At 43.4% G+C, this 19,404-nt stretch overlaps 1 protein-coding gene across 1 annotated transcript in view; it reads right to left on the reverse strand.

Annotated features, from left to right (window-relative positions):
• The window catches only part of LOC126336573 (protein spaetzle 3), a 783,287-nt gene that overhangs the window by 478,335 nt on the left and 285,548 nt on the right, over window positions 1-19,404 (reverse strand). The window lies entirely within an intron of this gene.

Genomic DNA, 19,404 nt, shown 5'->3' on the forward strand with positions numbered 1-19,404 from the left:
GACCTGCAACATGCGGTCGTGCATTATCCTGCCGAGATGTAGGATTTCGCAGGGATCGAATGAAGGGTAGAGCCACGGGTCGTAACACATCAGAAATGTCCCATGAGTCTTACCGAGTGAGGTGACGCAGTGCTTAGCACACTGCACTCGCATTCGGAAGGACGATGCTTCAAACCTGCCCCCGGCGATCCTGATTTAAGATTTCCGTGTTTCCTTAAATCGCTTCAGGCAAATTCCGGGATGGTTCCTATGAAAGGGCACGGCCGATTTCCTTCCACCTCGTTCCCTAATCCGAGCGTGCGCTCCGTCTCAAATGACCACGTAGTCGACGGGACGTTAAACACTAATCTCCTCCTCCCTCCCCCCCACGAGCACTGGTGAGTGGTGTGCAGGCAGCTCCGAGTGCACTTAATTACAACGGTCGGTGTCAGTGTACCCATATTGTTCCAGTGTGAGAGGATTTTTAGTGATGTGATTTTACACATGACTAATTCCAAAGTAATGGAAGTCAGTTCACGTTAACTAAATATGGCGGTGGTTTCCGCAATAACAATTTACAAATACCATTACGAACCTGTGTCTGAATGGACTCTGTCTGAAATCTGGCAACCGGATGTATTCGCAGAGCAGTTCTCCGTGGTTTTATTGCCTCGGAGGAAACACAGTCGAGGGCTACCCCAGAAAAAAATAATTCCTATAAACAACATTTCCAGGGTGAGATGGAGGAGTGGGCTGGGAGCGGGGCGGAGGGAGGAGGCAAAAGCACTGACCAAACCAGCCGCTTTTGTTGGGAGTGACGGGGGAATATCACCCAGGGAATGCCACTAAAACATTCCCCAGGCCATAACATTCCCTCGACTGTTGCAGGGTGTTTGCTGTCAGAAGTTTCACGCAGTACATGCCAATGGCCATCTGTCCTATGGAGCACAGAAAGTGATTCTTCTGAAAAGGCCACGTGTCACCATTCTTGCAGGATCTTTTTTCCGGCCGCAGCGAAGACGAGATTTGATGTGTTACCGGATTCCTGGTCTTCACGGTACACTCATGAAATGGTCGTACGGGAAAATCCCCACTTCATCGCTGTGTCGGAGATATTGGACGTCCAGTTGGCAGGATTAGCGTGCAAATTCCAGCTTTCGTCGCCAATGAACAGATGTCAGCATGGCCGCATAAGCCAGGCGGCTGCTGCGAAAGCCCATTCGCAATAACATTCGCGGAACGGTCGTTGAGGAGACACTGTTGATAGCTCCTGGGTTCGGCTGGGCGGTCAGTTGCTCAACAGAACTGACCAACAGAAAACCTGACTTCTGTTCCAGAGTCGAATTAGCTGAAAGGATGATTGTTAAAATAATCTGACAAGTTCCTTTTACTCACAAAATAGAGGAGTCGGTGAGTCTCTAGCTTCCTTGGTGCCAAAAGCAAGCTGTATCGTCTTTGCGCGGAGGTGGTGATTGATTACCACAGGTGACATTAAGTGAACCTTAATGATAAAGTTGTTTTTCTAGCGTGGGACACCTAAACAAAAGTTGAAAGTACCTTCCAGTGGGTGCAGATTAAATTCTGATACTCCTCTTACCAGTTTTCTAGACGAGTCTTGAGAATTAGCGAGTGTGCATGTGTTCGTCCGTTAAAGTCCCCGTCATCAGCTGCAACAAGTCGGTGTGTAATGAGAGAGACTGACCTGGACTGGTCTAACTGAAGTAGGTACGTTTTTTTTAATCGCGAGAAATCATTACTTAACATAATGTCATTAAGACTGTATTACCTTTATTCATTACCATGACTGTCAGGCCAGGTGGTCTAGCAGTAAACCGTCTCCTTCGAAACAGAAAGACTGCTGAACTGATTTCCGGTCGGACCACAGAAGACTTCAGTCTGCGTTTAACCTAGCCTTCACTTTCGAATGGTGTTAAGATTCGTGAGGAACTAGTGGTTCGGATTGCGCTTTAAGGTGTATTTTCACTTACTCCTGTAGGATTACTAAGGTACATTAGGGACATGAAGCCAGCGAACTTATGTCCAACTGAAAGATTTCCACCAGACCGTTGAGCTATAGGTAACTATTATTATTATTTCTCCCGCTTTGGTCAACTTCACACAAAATACCAATTCCAGTTCCTTAACATCTGCTCTTTTCTTTTACTTCAGTATGCTTCCACCTTCTCTCCAAGCGTCATTTATCTTTCTTCAGATAAATTTTTTCTTACTACTTCTGCTTTGCAATCTTTCCAAATTTAACACTTTCCTTCTCAAAATAACTCTCTCTACTACTTCTATGTCTCGTGTTAATACCAAATTCCCAGGATTAGTTTGTCCAGATTTTCCCTACAAAGAAGTCAAGTGCCCTTTTGAAATCCACAAATGTTGCATCTCTGTAAACTGGAAATTTGTGGTAAGATCTTATGGGACCAAACTGCTGAGGGAGGACTCGAACCTCCGACGGGAGGAGCCGCGCGAACCGTGACAGGACGCCCTAGACCACGCAGCGTTGCATCTCTGTCTTAGGTGTTCAGTATTTCGTGACTGGCTGTAAGTCTAATATTGAGTATTTGTCCTAAACAGGACCTGTCTTTTCCAACCCCCCCCCCCCCCTCTTCGATTTGTTTAATTGCCTATTTAGTGTTTTTTTTTCTATTCCGTTCAGCAGAATTATCGAAAATATTTTACAGGCAACGGGTACCAGAGGTATTCCCTGTGGTTACTGACGTCCTTTTTGACATCTTTCTTATGAGGAGAATGTATTAAGAGGACTTTCCGTTTTTCACGAACCTTTCTGGTATACCATATTTCTTCAAAACCCATTTGCAGATCTTTTATAATCTTTGGTTGTCAATACTTTAACTAACATTACGTACAGCTCATGTACTATGCAGGTTACAATCTTAGCTCTCTACAGACGTCTGATTACGTGCACAAGAGGATATGAAGTCTCTAAATTAAAAGTATAAATAAATGAATGTAGTAAGTGGTATCATGAGGTATTGAAAATGATAACGAACCGATGGTTTCGATTGTATCACTGCTTCACAGTGAAACTAAACATGGACAGTCAGTCTGCTTTCGACAAGAAGGAGGCCACAAACATCGTAGCTACCTTTGCCACAGTTACGAGAAATAATTTTCAATGGTTGTAAGATTTGTTCCGCACTGCACGAGTTGTTTTGTTGCTGGCGACCGTTATAAGGAAATGTGTGGGAATGAGACTTTCTCAAGAGTCGAATCTGAAAAAGTCCGGGAAGAATGAAAATAAAGTACTTTGAGAAAGATACAACAGTAGTACCAACGTTAGCAGTTTCTCTGCAAATTAAAATGGAAGAAAGTGGTCGTCAGCATCCTTGGTTATAGTCCTGTAATCAGGAACTGTATGGCACTATTTCAACTCACTTTTCCGATCAAATATTCTCAGTGGAAATATCAGCTACCACCATGATTCGAGGGTCATTAAATCGGACATTGCCAAATTATTGTACCTTAGTCAACTTTTATTTTAATTTTTAAAAGTTTGGTGCTACTGAGAAACCCTAGCTAGCTGTCTCCCTCCAGCCCATCCTTGGCCTCTCAAGATATTTTCTTCTTTCGCTTAGCATTCTTCGCTAAGTTCGAGGTTAGTTTGTCAAGATAAAAACGAATTAAAATGAAATAAATATTTTTTCCTATCAGTTCATAGTTTTCCTGTGTATGTTTCCTTTTAAATCATAATTCAGTTCAAAATATTGCCGCAGGGAATATTATGTTAGACTTCTTTAACTGTAGGGACTATATGCTGTATACAATTGAAACTCTAGTTTGTGCTATATTTTAAAATCTAAATATAGCCGTCACAAAGTGACTTAGGAGAAAAGTGATGCTTGTTATTTCAGATTAAGGTAATGATCACGTACCTTACATGGTGAGCATTTTATTTATATGTGGTTAACGATCCATAATTCTGTCAATTCGTCGAAACTGAGTTTATGTTCTACGTTTCTTTATTCTGAGTGTCTGATGCTTTGCTGGTGTTGCAAAACCATGCTGTATTAGTTGATATTACATCATCTGAAGCGCTGAGAACCATAATGGCGTACAGCACACTGTCATCGATTTGGAAATATTACCTTGTATGGATGCTCCTGAGATCTGTTGGCCTTATGGCGAGTTAGCTTTATATATTCGTGAATCTGTAGCCACAGAATGTGTACATGAATATTCACGAAAAGCTGTTTCAATGATTTCTTGGATAACCATTTTCATATGAGCCCAAAGCACGAAGTATAATATGGCTGTTCAGCACTGCTCAATTGTTATCTAGGGTACAGAACATAATTAAATATCCGCATCATGCACACAGTAGTAATATTTCATAATTGCAGGTATATCGGCAGTTTTATCTATACCTCAACCAACAGAATGTGCTTAACAAAAATAAATAACGAGGTCCATGGAGTGTTGAAACAGGTTTTAATTGTGTGTGTGTGTGTGTGTGTGTGTGTGTGTGTGTGTGTGTGTGTGGTGTATTTAGTATATTTTTTGTGTTCTGATGTAGTTTCACATTAATTACAAACTTTACAACTGTAAAAAGACAGTACTGTCACTAGCCTATATATGGAAGTTTTGTGAAATGACATTAATAGTAAATAAACTCTTAAAGGTTAACATAAACTGGGTACATTATTTTATCATGGGAAGTATAGGATGTTGAGGCTTTGTTAAAGAATAGTTGAGACCTGTGGGATTGGTAGTTTGTGTATATATTTTATTTTCACAAATATCTACTCTCAAAACTTTGTTTCTGTGATTTATCCCCTTTTGGTTTTCAGTGCTTCATTTGTTACCTTGTACAATGCACATTTGACAGATGCGTGTAGTATACCTGATGTAAACATTTTTCCAATTTTGTTCCATTCAATTTCTCGCTTTTAGCCAATTTATTGACCTGCTGATTTATCAGTGCTCCATACATCTCAATCGGGCTGAAGTTTCTTGCTTTATAATCGTCAATCAGTTAACTGTTTTCAATGAAAAAGTCTGTAAATGTTCTAGCTTGTAATTTATGTCGTTCACGTAGAATGGGGTCTAGAGCTATGTGTCATATTTCTTTTATAACATAGCCCCTCTCACAACTAACATACGTACAGTGCTTCGCTGAAACCACAACCATAAGTGAAACGGGAGAGAAACGTTTAGAGGTTATGGAAAAATGTCTCGGAAGTACTAACAAATGAAACGAATGAGCCATCCTCTACGAAATAGCTTTGGCAGACGAAGTAGTAATTTATTTCTGTTCCATCTGAAATCCGACGAGGAATACTTTACATCCCACAGGACAAATACGAGATTAAACTAAGGATTAGCGTCGCATGAGCAAAACAGTCAATAAAGGACTGGCGGTACAAGAGAATGCGACGTTGACAAGTGGGTCTTGAGCGACATTCATGGCGTGTGTTTTGCATTTACATAGCGAGACCTGTGCAACGCGATGCGCTGACGGCATTGACGAAGAGAGGCAATAAACCTGCCCTGTTATGAATCGTGTTTTGTCCTGTGTCTTGCAGTTCTGTACACGTGAACAAAATTACATCGCTTCTGTGAAAATAACCCATGAAGATACGCGCTATATATCATAGTGTCCTTTGTCGTCAGAAAAAACTTATGTCGAGTGGAGTACGGCAGCCCCATAAGGATGTTAACATGCACTGATGGCCATTAAAATAGCAGTATTATGAAGGCGGCGTGCAACGAACGTCAAATTGGCACGAATTATGCTCGATGATTGAGTACGCAAATCATTAACGTTTCAGTGCAATCATACAGGTTAGGTAAGAATAAGCCCATCTACATTCTGTTTATGACGAATGTTTATGCTGCGTGCTTCTCACTTAGAAACCACATTTTAATGTTGGTTGTGTGTGAAACGATTGCGTTCTGCCTTATGTAAGGATGATAACGGTCAGTCAGTACGTGCTGGCATTCGCTAGCGCTAGGATCGTGTCGCCAACTCTAAGTGTGTGAACGATAAATGTTTAGAACGCACCATAGTGGTGGAGGTGAGGTCGAGACGAACAATTTCACATAGTTCATTTGTGATTTGTCAAACCAAGAAAGTTTCAAACTAGCCTACGAAAGTCATATAAGAATTTGACGTAAATCATTCTCGAATGTTAAAAAATATTTGGCCCTGTAGTGTACTTACAAAATGTAAAAGTTTACGTTTGTGTAAACTTTACCTCAAAATATTGTGAATTTTAACAAGACAAAATTAACAATTAAATCGTTTTGTTCTTAATACGATTCTTAAAAAAGCTGATGGGTTGCAAAAAGTAGTCATTAGATTTTAATAAACTAGTGTATTTTAATAACCCGTTTCGGGGGGAAGGGGGGGGGGGGGGGTAGCCCATCATCAGATGACCTGCTAAATTAACAACAAATTTTTAATTACAGGATTAGATGGACGGTTTGGGGGAGGGGGCCAAACAGCCAGGTCATCGGTCCCATCGGATTAGGGAAAGATGGCGAAGGAAATCGGCCGTGCCCTTTCAAAGGAACCATCCTGGCTTGCCTGAAGAGATTTAGGAAAATCGAGTAAAACCTAAATCAGGATGACCAGACGCGGGGTTGAACCGTCGTCCTCTCGAATGCGAGTCCAGTGTACTAACCACTGCGCCACCTCGCTCGTTATATTACCGATGTGAAAGCATACACAAATATTAATATAGGCACAACAGCTTGAAACTATTTCTTCTACTGAAAAATTTGCCACAGTACAGTGTGATTGCAATGCTGTGACAAAGAAGTCTGTAAGTCTATAGACTCATAAGTCGATGGCGTTACTATATTCACGTAACGAATGAAATGCTGATATGGCATATAGACATCTAGCAGTGACCCTCAACACCACATAAGCAACCTCACTTACGCTAGATGGTGTGTGAGTGGTGGTACTGCAGCACGCCAACACAGGATAGTAAACCATTTTTTTTTCAAGATTTGTTTTACAATAAGAACAGAAATTTATACAAATTTAGAGTAGTGTATATTTCATGTCAACATATAGGCAACGTAAAAAACTATTTAAGAGAAATGGTAGGAGATAAAAAGGCAAAATAAAAAAGATTTAGCCTAAGGCTCTGAGCACTATGCAACTTAACATCTGTGGTCATCAGTCGCCTAGAACTTAGAACTAATTAAACCTAACCAACCTAAGGACATCACACACATCCATGCCCGAGGCAGGATTCGAACCTGCGACCGTAGCAGTCGCGCGGTTCCGGACTGAGCGCCTAGAACCGCGAGACCACCGCGGCCGGCATTTAGCCTAAGCATAAATCGTAGTTACAAAGTAACTTGTTTTATTTGACTTCAAAGACGGGCTACGCCCGGAACGCGTTAAGAAAATAAATGTCTTTCATTGACAACTCGTGACTAATTTTTGCGACCTATCAGGTTTTTTAGAATCATACTGAAAATTATTAGAAATGGTTGCACGCTTCACTCGCGACTTTCAGTTGTGCTTACTATAACTCTTCGTCTGTCCTCACTATGAAACTACTGCCCTTCTGAGGGTTACGTTTAGACTGAATTATAAACATTATTAGTTCCTGCATAACGTCTACGGAAGTCGTTTTCTTTCATTACCCTCACAGGAAAGTTTAAATTAATAATGTTAAGGAAACGGTCGCCTAAGTTTATGGCTTAAGAGAGCGATAGGACGAAAATATCGAGCGGCGCACATGCGCTGTAGTTTAGGTGGCTCTTGTAAGTCGATGTGAAGCAGCTCTTTCCTGGCTTCAGAATCTCCGTGGTGTTGTATTCCATAGGATGACCGGTGTCAAGGCAATATTCTGCAATAGCGGATTTGCTCGGCTGTTGTATGCGTGTGTGACGCTTATGTTCAACGCACCGGTCTTCCACAGTCCTGCTTGTCTGACCAATATATGAAATGTCACAACTGCAAGGAATACGATAGACACCAGCCTTACGCAAACCAAGATCACGTTTTACCGAGAAAGCGTGATCATCTTTTACGTTGATCTTGGTTTGCGTAAGGCTGGTGTCTATCATATTCCTTGCAGTTGCGGCATGTCATGTATTGGTCAATCAGGACTGTGGAAGACCGGTGTATTGAATATAAGCGTCACACACGCATACAACAGCCGAGCAAATCCGCTATTGCAAAATATTGCCTTGACACCGGTCATCCTATGGAATACAACAACACGGAGATTCTGGCTTGCACGTCCAGCTTTTGGGATAGTGTTATTAAGAAAGCTGTTGAATTAAATATCAAGCAACCTTATGAACAGAGATGGTGGATTTTGTTTAAATGCTGCTTGGAATCCGGCTCTGTCTCTCATCAAAAAACAGAGGGACAGAATTAGTGCTACCTCACCTGTTGATTAATAGTCACTATCGATATTTCTGATGTTGGTTATCATTGGTTGTGTGATGACTCTGCAGTTACTTGTTCTGTGTTTGGTATCTTCCTTGTTCCTCCTCTGCGAACCGAGGTATTAAATTCCCTTGCACATTGCTTCCTCGTTGCAGTTGTGCCTTGAGAATGGCAGGATGTGCTCCTATCGAAATATCGGTGGTGGTCGACGACGTCACACGACCGCAAACCCCTAAGTTATTTGAAAGCTCTTAAAGGTTTGGCTGTCCGTTCCAGAAAGGCGAGCAAACTGTTATGTACGTAATGTGACCTTTAGGAGATTTTCTGCAGCTGCATCTACATCTGTACCACTACTATAGTTGGAGGCACGTACGATGGCGGTCGAGTTTAGGGGTTTACTGTGCACGTACGTCAGTCACTGAGTGTTCAGTAATGTTCTGAGCTCTCTGTTATGAGTGTCATAGCCTCTGAGAGAATAAGACGTGAGCGTAGAGCGTCATTTATTGATTTTTTTTTATCCCATTTGTTGCTAGCTATCGTCGCTGATGGTGGTGGTAAGCGACAAATTCTACATATGCAAGAAAGTGATAAACGTTTTCTTCAAGCCGGATGCACAGCACACTCGCAACAGTGCAATCCCCGTCCGAATCTCGAGCTGTGCAAACCGCCTTTGTTCATGAATCATTTCGTTCCCCGTTCCACTCACAGATAGAGGACGGAGAAACGACTGTCTAATGCATCCAGATGAGCCTTAATATCTTATCTTCGTGCTCCTTACCCGAAAACGTTAGGCAGCTTCAAATGACGGTTCTCTGAATTTTCTCAATAGGCCTACTGTTCCTCGGAAAGAACGTCGCCTTCCCTCCACAGATTCCCATTTGAGTTCCCGAAGCATCTCGCTAATACTTGCTTATTGTTGGAATCTACCGTTGACAAATCTAGGAGGCCGCCACCGAATTGCTTCAATGTGTTAGTTTCATCGGACTTGGGGCTGACCCCAAACACTCGAGCAGTATTCAAGAAAAGGTCGAACTAGTATCCTGTATGCGGTCTGCCTTACAGATGAAGCACACTTTCCCAAAATTCTCCCAATAAACCCAAGTCGACCATTCCCTACTATAATCCTCACATGCTCGTTGCATTTCGTATCGCTTTGCATCGTTACGCCCAGATATTTAAACGACGTGGCTGTGTGTATTCGAACATTATGCGTTCGGTTTTTCTTCACATCCGCATTGCTCCTATAACTTAAGAAGTAGAGATGGGTCGTTCGCGAACTAACGGGTCCAAAGGAACGGTTCACCAACATGAACGGAACGAGTGAGGAACGAATTCTAAGGAACGGTCTTTCATACTTCACTTCGGTCTTGGCTTACTACTTATATTTCCCGGGAACGGGAAACGGTCGGTCTCGTTCTGTTGGCCAGTCTCGTTCCAGCCTCGGTCCCGTTCCCGTCTGTCTCGGTCTCAGTCTCGCTTGGCCGGTCTCGTCCTTCTTCGCGTGTCCACTCGTCGCAGTTGCACTGCCGACTACTCACAGATAGTTCAGTATCGAGTTATTGTTGTTCGTTTCGTTCGCTTCGCACGCCCATTCTAGATCTGTTACAAACTTTTTTTGAACTCTGAACTTCTGGTCCTTTTCGTATTCTATCCAGCGTCCACGACGGGTAATTAAAATGTATTTTGTAATTACATAAATTACATGGTACGTAATACATACATCTTTTCAGGTAACAAAACGGCGCATCAGCTTACTTTACTATGTCAATAAACAGCAGAAGAAATAGTTGTAAAAATGCAAGATTTTTTGATATTACACATGCTAAGGACGTCGGCACGGCATACACGAGTGGCCATTTCGTGTCTTTTTTTGATCCTAGGTAAAAGAGCATTTTCGTTGCTATGGAAGGCAGACCGACTAACAACTGAATGAAGCCCGCTCTTCGTAAGTGAGTGTATGGTGTCACATTTTGTAAAGAGAATGTGATAACTCCTACAATATTATTTCAGTGGTGCAGGGTGGCGCACGAAAAACCGGCCCCGAGTACAAGGCTCCTCATTCTCGCTTGCCAATAGTCATCGATTGTTTCGAAGTTGTTTGCATTAGTTTATTTGTTATTTCTTCACTGCCTAATTATTACATGTTTATCTATTCTGCTCGTAGCGTTCAACAACTCGTGCGTAATTGGCGAGCAGTCTGTACTCGAGGCCAGTTTTTCGTGCGCCGCCTTACATTATTTCCCAGCGATCAGTTACAAAACGCTATAGTTAGCTAAACGAGATGTTTTGCAAAATCACGAAAATTACAAGTGTGTGAGAATTCTGTTACGAATAAAAACGCTGTACTCCAGGGGGGAGGCAAGTGCCCCCTTTTGGCGCCTTCCTTCTTCAGTCACCTATGTTACTAATTTTCAATTTTTCGTAAGAACCATATACCATGCACAATGAACGGTGAACGAGTAAAAATGAACGGTTCCCAAAAAAGAGCGATCACCAGTGAACTAGTTCCCAAAGATGAACGACTTTGCCCATCTCTATTAAGAAGTCTTCGGGCCACTCTGGGAACCTATTCCATATGCTCGTAACTTAGCGAACTATCTGCAGCGGGCGCCGCGTCAAATGTTCAACGGAAATTCAGAAATATGGAATTTGCCTGTTGCTCTTCATACATAGTTTGAACCCACTACAATTCGTGCAGAGAAGAGCAATTTTCGTAAAATCGAATTGCGATTCCATATGCACCTGGCGTCTCATTTGTTTTCAACTCTTCCAGTTGTTTCTCTACACCAGGGATGCTTATTAAGACGTCGTCCATACGGGACTCTGTGCGATGGTCAAACGACGGTATGTCTGTACGATTCTCCTGCTTGAACGATTTCTTAAACCCGAAATTTGAAACATCGGCCTTCCTTTTGCTGTCTTCTTCTGTCGCATCAAGTGACTGGGTAGAGGACTTACATCTGCTTAGTGATTTTACATATGACCAGAATTTTGTCCGGTTAACGGCGAGATATTTTGCTAAGGTATGACGGAAGTAGTGGTTGTACGCCGCTTGAGACTCGTGCTGCTAAATGCTGCCCTTCAGAGAACATTTGTGCCATGCCAATAAATTAACCGAAACAATCGTCGCAAAAGAGAAAAAATTAAACCTAGAAAGGCGCCGAAACGTGTCTCAACAGTCGGCGACTGTCCAGGTGTTCGACTGGGTAAATTCTCCAAACGGATCCTCTCGGGAACAGGTGTTGGCAGATCGGGCGACAATCGTCGACGACACGGGCAGCGATTTGTCGCCTGTTGGGGCTTGGGGCCAGTCTCTAAATCAGTGTGGCCGGTTTGCATCTGCCACGTGGATAATCGGAGACCGGGTCTCGCCAGCCGCTGGTGAGTCAGGAGGCCTGTTGCTGATTCACGGCCCACAGCCTCGAACCCGATGCGGAATCTTAATGTTTGGCACGGGCTGAGCTGGCCACTTCGGCGGGCCACGCGGCTGTTAAAATTCGGCCCGTGACGGACTCGGCGTGTTTCGAAAGGCCGCAGACGTCTTTAGCGGCTGAGTCATCAGACGGCGCTGTAATGTCGTTATCAACTACGGCTGCGTAATACCTGTCGATGGACACCCATTCGTACCCGTGGTGTCTGGTTCAAATGGCTCTGAACACTATGCGACTTCTGAGGTCAACAGTCGCCGAGAACTTAGAACTAAGTAAACCTAACTAATCTAAGGACATCACACACATCCATGCCCGTGGCAGGATTGGAATCTGCGACCGTAGCGGTCGCTCGGCTCCAGACTGTAGCGCCTAGAACCGCTCGGCCACTCCGGCCGGCCGGCGGTGTCTCCATGCTTGGTTGGTTTAACTGGAAATGTCTTTAGAAATGAAGTAAAGACCACCGCCTTCGACAAAGATGATCCGTATAGTGTTTCGTTGGTTTGTCAGGTGCATCCATTTGACAAACCACATACTAATGGTGTAAGTGGGCTGTTTAAGTTTTTATGTAGCGCTCTGTATGAAAATCTCTGACTGTGCTATGTTCCGTGTTCGTTCCTGATTTTGTTCCATTATGTCTAACTTTTGAAGCTATTGTTGCGTTTGTCTATGATTTTGTTCCATCTGTTTTCGATTTTGTTTCATTTGTTGCATTAATTGCAATAATAATGTATTAGTGTCTGGAATCTGTTCCTCTATGCTTTTCGTCAGTGCATTTGCATCGGCAACATTCACATTTTGAGGAGCGGAAAATGTGTCTTGACTTAATCCAGAAAAATGTGAGGACGCAAAACCTGAATCTACGGTATTTGCAAGATTGTGTCCTGTCATTTCGGGTTCCTGGGGCGAGCTGTTTCCGACCGACCAATTGACAATACTATCCTGTGCACTAGGTGTTTCACTGTCTACACGATTATTTATTGCCTGGTCCATTCCCCTATGCACAATTACCAAACTACTATGTTGAACATTAGTTAATTCATTACATTGTGGCGCTAACATACTACTCTCGACTCCACTGTCCTTCCTCAGTTTACTTTGGAGCCTAGTATTACGTTTTTCACACGCCATAATTGTCACAACATTTCACACGATACCACAGAAAAGCACAATTTGAAGAGTAAAATAAAAAAACACATTAAAATAGCACTGAAAATAATATCCAGTTAATTGGAAGCGCGACTGCGAAATACTTGGTGGAAACCTACATGCATGCCACAACTGTTTTACTGTACAACAATGAAAAACTACAACTACAAAGGAAATTCTCGCTACAATAATTACGCGCTAGCAATAAACAATAACTACACTAATTACAGAAATTACAATAAAAATCAGAAGATTCCAGTGAGGTATCCTCGGCTAAGGGTCGATATATGTAACGTCCCATTAGAAAAATTATAAATGACTGTAGTGCTAAACCTCTGACGTTATTTGATTTTCAAACAGCTGAGCAAAACTGAACGTACTCAGACAGTTCTCTATTTACTTATTCTCATCATCACTAAACTGACACACAATTTTTTTTTAACGCAACGCAGTCTGACTTTCAATAATCTCTACAAAAGAATGGCCCTGACTAACAATAACCTATACCTTTCATGAATCACTTACCTCCCAAAAATCTTCGTTACTCAAACTACTGCAATACAGCGATCGCCAATACTGCCAGCTAAATAAAAGATTCTAACTACTGAAGGCATTAACTACTGATAGAAATAGTTAGCAAATGAAAGATTTTGATAGAGAACAAACAATGTGTATCCCTTAATAGCGTTCAAATATTTATATAATTTTGTGACATTCAATTAAACAAATTTCCTTTTTCTGACGGACACACGTCCAGATCGGCCGCTCTCAAAACTCTGCCATCTCTCTCCCCACATCCACCGCTGTGATTGCAGCCTAGGCCGACACTGTTGGTGGATCGGACGCCCATCACCATTGCCGGACACAGGACAAGGTTGGCCTTCTGCGACACCCCTCGGCCACTACACTTGTGGAGCAGGTGGCGAGGCGCTTCCCAGAAGCTGGCCGGCAGACCGGCCAGCAATTACGGCTGCAAGACTGGCCCGGCACCCACGCCTGCCGCCACACTTCTCCTTGGCGGGCAGTGGCGCCGGAATTTATTCGCAGGCTGCCGCGCACATCCGTCTTACGGCAGCTGATTAACATCAGATTCTTGAGACAAGGTAAACGTAGTAATAATAGATGGGTTAACTGTGAAGCGGCGTGAGTACGATGGTCGGAAGAATCGCCGAGAATATCTTAAGGGTTCTTTGAGAATAAAACCGTCTGGACCACTTAATATATTCCCTGATTTATTACATCGTTCGAGCTACTTCGTATCTGTAACTGTGATTAAATAAATACAAGAATAAGAGCTGTTTGCTATAGGGGGCGATTCAGCTGCCCCTACCTATGGGTTTTGTGAAACCTGCAACACCTTCAAAAACCACTGGCAAGACTTCTGGGCTCTGTCATAAACTGCTAGTCCTACAGAAAAAATGAAGCGGACCATCTTATAAGAAAGGTGGTGTAGTTAAGTTTTGTACTGGAGTACGTTTTCTCTGCGGGCCACAGTTTTCCAGTTATTCAAGAAAAACGCATTTGAAGGCCACTGTTGTACGTTTTTCTTGAATAATTTGAAAACTGCAGTCTGTAGCGAAAACGAATCCAGTACAAAATTAAACTACATATTTCCTACAAAAAGGTCCTATTCATTTATTCACCGGCCTCTGTGGCCGAGCGGTTCTAGGCGCTTCAGTCTGGAACCGCGCTGCTGCTACGGTCGCAGGTTCGAATCCTGTCTCGGGCATGAATGTGTGTGATGCCCTTAGGTTAGTTAGGTTTAAGTAGTTCTAAGTCTAGGGGACTGATGACCTCAGATGTTAAGTCCCATAGCGCTTAGAGCCATTTGAACCATTTCATTTTTTCTGCTGGTCTAATAGTTTCCATATAACGATGGAGGAGATATGAAAATCATGTGGATGATATTTGAAGGTGTTGCAAGTTGCATAAAACCCATATGTAGGGACAGAACTTGTAAGACAATGTACAGAGTCAGTATCAATAAAATCTATGGCTAAGTGGGGCATCAGCTGCAAACTAAGGCCAATTTTTTTTATGTCCATGTTTGCATTTTGCCATTATCAGTTTTTTTTCCCGCACAGATCGTAATCTAACTCACTCAGTGTCGCATGGTTTAGTTCAGCCAATACAGGATTATTTTGATGAATCAGAACAAACTGTAGGAAACTATCCCTGAGAGGATAAGGACATATGGCCCGAAATCCTTTCCACAGATGATGCACCCACCTGAAAATGGAGACACAAGATCTTTGGCAGTGTAGGTTTCAGTGACTGAAAACAGACATCCCAAGGCAGGTGGGTAAGGTCTGTCTGTACTTCTGGTTTAGCTCCACGCTCCACCATCCTCACCCACACATTGAGGCAGAAATGATGCTGATAGATCATTGCTTCCACACCATGGGCATACTCTGTAGCCCACAGGTGAGTGTTGTTAAGGCTCACAACACCATGGTTTGTAAAGGCAGCTTCATCTGTGAGTACAATGCATGATAGAACTCCCACCACCATGGTGGCCTGTGCAGCAAACCAGCGACAAAATCTTCGTCATGGCAGCAAGTCTGTAAGTAACAAGACCCATACGCTTTGCAAGTGAATGTGATATTGGAATCTGTCTTGGAGAATGTTCCACATGTTCGTCTGGCTTACCCCTTGCAGGCCGCGATGGCCGTGCGGTTATAAGCACTTCAGTCCGGAACCGCGTGACTGCTATGGTCGCAGGTTCGAATCCTGCCTCGGGCATGGATGTGTGTCATGTCCTTAGGTTAGTTAGGTTTAAGTAGTTCTAAGTTCTAGGGGACTGATGACCTCAGATGTTAAGTCCCATAGTGCTCAGAGCCATTTGAACCATTTGAACCCTTGCTGGTGGAATACCTACCTGGTGTTGATACTAGGTTCATATCCTGCAGTGTTCAGCACCTCCATGGAAGTGTACCTCTATTGGAAGACATTTCTGGCCATATAAAAATATGACCTTTTATTCTCCTGATCCTCTAAGGTTTTTCCCATTTTGCAAAGTCACTCTGCATGAGAAACAAAGATATGTAAACTCAAACAAAAGGCCTGATTCTTTGAGGTCATGGAGTAGGTTTCTAGTGACTTTGTTGTTGACCAGCAAATACCAGTGCAGGAAAAGTCGCTTAGGTGTCTTGATTGCTGCACTGCTTTTTTTTAGCCTTGACCAGTTATAGCACACGAGTTCCAAAGCATCATCGAAGTAAAGCAAGCTTGATCGTCCTCTTGAACCGAGACACGAAATTGCCTTTTTCTTCTTGATCTGCTGATGTCGCAGTATCTGTTTCGCTCTCTACCCGACGTCGTCACGTTTGTTAGCTGGATGTCTCAACCAGTGTCCCAGCTGCAGGTATCTAATTTATATGCAGCCTGTAAGCAGCAGTGCGAAAGTCTGGCGGGCGCCATCCAACTGCTCCTGTGGCGCTGACTCGCTGATCGCTTGCCCCCACACCTTCTCTGACCTGGCCCTCGTGCCGGCTGGTGCTCATGAGGTAGCTTTAGTGTGTTCTTGAAACTTTCACCCATTTTCAGGACGATTCGTCCGAAGAGCGTCCTCCTTGCTTGAATGTAAGAAAAATCTTAAAAGAAGAAGACATTTTGAGGCATCAGGATGTTACAATTTCCTGGTACACTGTAATTCTTTAGTAGATACAGAAACAAGGAACAGATGCCGTCCATGAACAGAGAATTCAGATATTAATTTATTCTACATCTAATATCTAATTGTGAAAATAATAAAAAACCTTTGTTGTTGCTGTTGCAGTGTCAGTCGATAACAGTAGCTCTGAATGCCGAAATATATACAGATACCGCAGATTTCAAATCGGTCAGTCTTCAGTACAATAGATCACGAACCCTGGCCACGATGAAAGTCTGTAAATGTTATTCAACTGTCAAACACATAAATTGGGCTCAGAGCATGAATGTTCGAACTTAAGTACACCCACCATTGGAGTTTCGACGAGGGAATGCTTGCATCTCATTGGCAGCGGCGTAATCGTTCGTGGTCGCTATCTCGTGTCGCTGTGGATGCTGTAGGAGCCGGCCGGGGTGGCCGAGCAGTTCTAGGCGCTACAGTCTGGAAACGCGCGACCGCTACGGTCGCAGGTTCGTACCCTGCCTCGGGCATGGATGTGTGTGTTGTCCTTAGGTTAGTTAGGTTTAAGTAGTTCTAGGTTCTAGGGGACTGATGACCTCAGAAGTTAAGTCCCATAGTGCTCAGAGCCATTTGAACCATTTAATGCTGTAGGAAATGGGGCGGCGTAAGTGGCGGACTGTTCACTGTCAACAGTGTTGTATGCCCACTCCCCATGACAAAGGTTTAGAATTTAAACCAGGACATCGGTGCAACTTCTGGTCATTAGTATTCAAAGATGCAAATTATGGTCATCAGGATCCCAGCACCACCTACTCTATGTGATCAAAAGTATCCGGACGCCCCCAAAAACATACGTTTTTCATAATAGGTGCCTTGTGCTGCCATCTACTTCATATCAGGTACTCCATATCAGCGACCTCATTAGTCATTAGACATCGTGAGAGAGCAAAATCGGACGCTCCACGGAACTCACGGATTTCGAACTTGGTCAGGTGATTGGATGTCACAATGATGTGACCACAGTCATGTGGTAGAAATATGCACATATACAAATGGCGGTAGTATCGCGTACACTGGGTGTTAAACGACAGCGCATTGGCGGAGCTATCAGTTGCACTCAAGTGATACACGCGAAGGGGTTTCCGACGTGATCATGGCCGCAAGAGGGGAATTGATACACTCTGAACGCGAAATGATTGTTGGACCTACACACATGGGACATTACATTTCGGAAATCGTTAGGGAATCTAATATTCCAAGTCCAACAGTGTCAAGAGTGTGCAGAGAATATCAAATATCAGGCAGTACCTCTCACCACGGTCAAACGCAGTGGCCGACGAGCTTAACTTAACCACCGAGAGCAGTGGCGTTTGCGTAGTGCTGTCAGTTTTAACAGACAAACAAAATCGCTCAAAATTACCACTAAAATCGATGTGGGACGTACGACGCAGGTATGCCTTGGACAGTGAGGCGAAATTTGGCGTTAATGGGCTATGCCAGCAGACGATCGTCGCCGAGTGCCTTTGCTAACAGCAAATATTGATTGCTGGGGCCTCTCTTGGGCTCATGGCCACATCAGTTGGACGCTAGACGACGAGAAATTCATGGCCTGCTTATATGAGTCCCGATTTCAGTTGGTAAGAGCTGATGGTAGGGTTCGAAGTGGCGCAGACCCCACGAAGCCACTGACCCAAGTTGTCAACAGGCGCTGTGCAAGCTGGTGGTGGCCCCTTAATGGTGTGGGCTGTGTTTACATGGTATGGACTGCATACTCTGGTCCATATGAACCGATCATTGACTGGAAATACTTATGTTCAGTTACTCTGAGACCATTTGCAGCCAAACAACGATGAAATTGTTATAGATAACAATGGACCATGTCACCGGACCACTATCGTTCGTAATCGGTATGAAGAACATTCTGGCCACTTCGAGCGAATGATTTGGCCACCCAGATCGCCCGACCTGAATCCCATCGAATATTCATCGGACGTAATCGGGAGAGCAGTTCGTGCACAAAATCCCTCACTGACAACACTTTCGCAATTATGGATGGCTGTAGAGTTAGCATTGCTTAATACTTGTGCGGGGGGCTACCAACCACTTGTTGGGTCAATACTACGGCGAGGTCCAACACAAGGTATCCGATGACTTTTGTCACCTCACTGTATGATACCATGTTTACAGACGACGAGCGTCAACCGACTTGCGCGGTAAAAGTAATACCATCCAAATTTTACATCTGTGTGCCAGCCATGTGATGTTTATTTCCATCGCCAGGCTAAAAACTTTATTTGGAGGCTTCAAAATATTTTTCTGGAAACACAGCAGGAACTGTACAACCGCGCAGACGCAATAACGATTCACAGCATACTCGTAATTCATTACCAATTTGCAGCACCGATTTTTTGGCATTGTTGTCGTATGCATGGTAGGTATCAAAATTAATTCCCGAAAAATAAATATTTTTAAATGTAAATCAAGTCTTTTTCCCTCCGGATCTTTTGAAGGAATGATGTAATTGCGCGAAGATTGCGTTCATTAGATGTTTCTGGTGCCGAAAGTGCAGGGGGTATTTTTCAACACGATAACGCTGTTGTAACCCAACATGCTCTACAGAGTGTTAACATGTTGCCTTGACCAGTTCGACCACCAGAGATGTCTCCAGTCGAACACATAAGGGACGTCATCGGACGACAATCTTTGCGACATCCACAAACAGCCATAACCGTCCCTGTATTGACCAACCAAGTGCAACAGACTTGGAAATCCATCCCTCAAACTTGAGATCCGTCACCTATACAACACAATTTCGCACATTTGCGTTTTTGCCTTCAAAATTTTGGTGT

This window comes from Schistocerca gregaria, chromosome 2, assembly GCF_023897955.1.
Source record: "Schistocerca gregaria isolate iqSchGreg1 chromosome 2, iqSchGreg1.2, whole genome shotgun sequence".
Taxonomy (NCBI): Eukaryota; Metazoa; Arthropoda; class Insecta; order Orthoptera; family Acrididae; genus Schistocerca; species Schistocerca gregaria.